Source organism: Petaurus breviceps, unplaced genomic scaffold (assembly GCF_028583685.1).
Source record: "Petaurus breviceps papuanus isolate PSGF00001 unplaced genomic scaffold, PetGlider_PUasm1.0 490, whole genome shotgun sequence".
Taxonomy (NCBI): Eukaryota; Metazoa; Chordata; class Mammalia; order Diprotodontia; family Petauridae; genus Petaurus; species Petaurus breviceps.
Genome location: NW_027186352.1, coordinates 25,155,361 through 25,159,762, shown reverse-complemented (window position 1 = coordinate 25,159,762; position 4,402 = coordinate 25,155,361).

The following is a 4,402-nucleotide window of genomic DNA, read 5'->3' as shown; positions in this document are numbered from 1 at the left end:
GGGGGGGGGGGGGGGGGGGGGCGGAGCAGCCCGGGGAGCTGAGGGGCGGGGGAGCCGAGCGGGCGGCCCGGGGTCCCTGTGCTCGGCTGCGGGGCAGGGCCGGGCCAGACCGGAGCCGAGCCGGGCCCAGCGGCGTCTGCGCTCCCGCCCGCCCTCAGCTCCCCGCGGGGTCCCCTTCAGGCCTCGGAGTGTAAGGGATGCACCTGACCGACCGAGGTGCGGAGGCACTGACTGCCGAGCTCAGTGCCAGCAGCAGTGCGGAGGGCCCCGGGCACTGCCCGGAAGGCGCTGAGGATGCCCCCGCCCAGTGGGAGAACCTGCTAGACCCAGCAAGAACGCGCTGGGCACCCTGGGGCTGCCATGCTGGTCATCGGGCCTAGGGAAGAGAGAGAAAGGGGTGTCGTCCCTCGAACCCAGCGCCGAGTTAGAACGCAGGAGTCGGACCAAAGACGTGGCCAGGGCAGCCAGGGCAGCCAGGGCTGGGCTAACTTCAGAGATCCCAGTTGGAACAGTGGGGGCCTCAGATGCCTTTGCCCCTCTCGGAATGCTGTCCTCCTCTTCCGATAAGCCTTCCTTGGTGATCGATGCTGTTCCTTAGGCCTTCTTCCTCAGCTGACCTCGCTTGCAGCTTAGGCCCGTACAGAGCACCTTGGAGCAGGAGATGGAAGGGACCTTGGAAGCCATCTAGCCCCACTCCTATATGTTACAGATGAGGAAACTGAGGCTCAGAGAGGGGAGATGACACGTCTAAGGTCACACGGTGATGACTGGCAGACCTGGGATTTCTATCTGGGACATATTGTATCTCCCTAAAGGAATGTAAGCTTCCTGGAGGCAGGGACTTTCTCAGCCTTGGATGCCCAGCCCTGAGAGGGGCAGATGGGATCTTACGGTGCTGGCCTAGGATCCTAGAACCTCGGAGGCCCCATAGACCAACCCTCTTGTTTTACAGATGAGGATGCTGAGACCCAAGGGTTAAGTGACCTGCCTGTGGGCACTGACAGAAACTGGCAGGGCTCAGTTCAGTGATTCTCCCTGCCCCACAGCCCTGCCACAGCTTTTCTCCTTCATCTTCTTAATAATCTTCCACCCTCAGCCCCCCTATTACGTCTAGGTTCAAATATCAATTCCCAAGTTTGTCATTTGGAGCCCAGCACAACTTCCCAACTCATCTTTCCTGCTTTATTGCTCTTCCTCAGGAGCACTATGGTCCAGCCAAACTGGTCTTCTTACTGTTCTTCCTACTACAGCACTCCATCTCCCATCGCCATGCCTTTGCACTGTCTCCCATGCCTGGGAATGTAAAACTTCTAACTTCTGTCTCAGAATCCACAGATCCCTTCAAGGCTATTCAAGCCTCACTTTCCCTATGACACTTTTCTTGCTACCCCCTCCAGTGCCTTTCCCCCAAAATTATATCGAATTGTATATGTACCCACATACGCCACATGTCCGTTTCTCCAATAGAAGGCAGGCTCCCTGAAGGCCAAGCCCATTTTCCCTTTTGTGTTTCTGCATCCCCAACATTTGACAGGTAGGAGCCCCCTGAGGGCAGAGACCATCTTGGTCTCTTTTTTGTATCAGAATTGCTTAGCACACACTAAGTCCTCTTGGAGAACAAAAGATGAAGAACAATGACAGTAGAAGCTTAATAAATGTTTATTGTTTGAATGAAGTGCTTAATAAATGCTTGTTGATTGGGTAACATCCCTGAGCTTTGAGAAACTTCCTAAGACTTATCTAGCACTCATAGGTAGCACCATATAAGGTTTCCAGAGCACTTTACATCTTCCTGATTCCTCATAAAAGTCCTGTGGGGTAGGGTACTATTTTCATCCCCATCTTACTCAGGGGGAAACTGAGGCTGAGATGTTAAAGGATTTGCCTAGGGTCAGTCACACAGTTAGGAAATATATGCATAAAGCAGGATTTTAATTCAGACCTTCCAGACTTGGGTTGAAGACTCTATCCACTGCCCAACCTACACTGCTTAGACACTCATTGGTTAGTGCTGTTGGCAGAGACCTCCCACCTCCCAGATGATTGCCTGGCATGACCCCAATGCCTTGCACACAGTAGACACTCCATACATCTGGTGAAATGAAGTGTAGCCTAATGTGCCCCACTGGGGCATGACATTTTAATTAACATTCCTGTTTAAATCATTTTATTTGAGGTGATATTTTGATTCATTTTTCTAAAATCATAGTTGATTTTTAATGGATGTCAGGGGGTGTGCCTCTTTTCAGAGACTTAATTATGACTCATTTCCAACTCATTTTAAAACTTTAAATAACGCACTGCTCTTTGAGGGCAGCAGGGAACATTCTTTCTTCCTCCTCCAGGAAGCTTTCCTTGAATTCCCCACTCAGGAATGACTTTGTTCCTCAGTATTCATGTGGCCCTGCTTTGTAGCTCTTCTGGATGTTTATTATTCGTTATGCATGCACATCTTAGTCTACATTATAACCAGTTGTGTTTGTGTCTTATCCCCTACTGCTACAGAGGAAAGAATACCAAAAATCTGGGAGAGAAGGAGCTGGGTTCAAATCATTCCTCCAGTGGTATTTTGTGACCTTGGGCAAGTCACTCCATTTTCCTGGGTCTCAGTTACAGCATCTGTAAAAACAAACACACAAATAAAGACATAGACAGATAAATAAATGAATGAATGAATTGAAATGAAATGAAATGAAGGCTAGATGACCTCAGGGAGGGATTCTTAATGAGCAGTCTGCAGATTTGTCCTTTTCTCTTTTTTTTACATGTGGATTTTGCTTTCCATTGTAATCCCATGTATTTACAATTTAGTAACATTATCCTGAGAAAGGCTCTGTGGGCTTCCCCAGACTGTTAGAGGGGTCCAAGACATGCCCAAAAGGCTAAGTCCCTCTGCCTTAGAAGTTTCTTGAAGCTGAAGAACTATGATTTTGTAATCCTGGATTGCAAACTCCTTGAGGACAGGAAGCTTGTCTTAGCCAAACTTTGCTTTTTCCTCAGCACTTAATGCAATGTTCTACACACAGTAGGCAGTTTGCTGTGGTTTGTGTTTGTTCTAGAGGAACTTGTTTTTGTGTACTTAACGACAACAGTCTCCAAAGAGGTCAACAATGAATATCACTCTCAGGGTTACAAAAAAAGGTATATGATGGGGTGAACAGCTTCCACCATATAATCAATGAGAAGTTTAAAAGAAAAACGGGAATAAAAAATACCATCAAGAATCATATGATGGGAAATGTGGAAGTCAGTTGCTCCTACCAGTGGGTAGGCATGGATGGAACTGGCATCCTTGGAGGAAATTTCCAAACTGATAATAACACAGATCTAACTGATAGATTAGGACAGGGGCACTGGGCTTGGAGTCAGGAATACCAGAGTTCAAACCTTGCCTTAAAGATTAAGAGTTGGGTGACTCTACACAAGCCATTTAATTTCCCCAAACTTCAGTTGCTTCATCTGTAAAATAAGGATAAAATAAGGATAATCCCTCAAAGGGTTGGTGTGATATTATCAAATAAGATAATATGCCTTGTAAGCTTTTAGACACTATATAAATGTCAACTATTACACTTGTTAACAAGGTCAGCAGCCTACAAGGAACTAATTAAATATTCGAGGGAAATACCCAATATATAAATGGTCTGAGGAGTCATGGGGGACAGAGAAGTGGATGTGGCGTGAAGAAGACTTCGATTCAGATGCTGTTTCTGGGACTCTGTGAGCCCTTGCTAGACAAATCTCTTAACTTGTCTGTGCCTCAGTTTCCACACCTACAAAATGAAAAAAGAAAAGGATTGTACTCAGAGATTTCTTAGCTCCCTTTCAACTCCAAATCTATAACCTCATGACATAGCAATGTGAAGACAAAGTGCACTTGAGACAATTTTCAGCCTCCCTAACAGTCAAAGAAGCGTAGGTTTTCAGCAACGCTCAAATTGTGCTAATTGGGCAAAAATCACTAATTAAATGCTGGGCAGATTGTGAAGAAATGGGCATTTGAATGCACTGAGCAGACTTACAAGTTGATACAATATTTTGTGAAGAGAAAACTGACAGAATATTCTGATAGGAATAACTTATCTAATAATTACATGATACATTTTCCAAAAGGGGGAAAATTGTTCAAAGATATTTAGAGCAGTAGAAGTTATAATTGTGAAAACCTGGAAACGTTGTAGATGTCCAGTAATTGAGAATAAAGTAAAAAACTAGAAAATCGATATGCTGGAATGCTATGATTCATTGAACATTTATTATGTGACTGCATAAAGGAGCTACTGCTCTCTAATCGACGGGGGTCTTTCCTCCTAGAGTTTCTACCACACTCTGTCCTGTTCAGCTCTTGTGGACATCCTTCCATGGCCTGCTCCCCCATGGGCCCCTTCCATGGCCTGCTCCC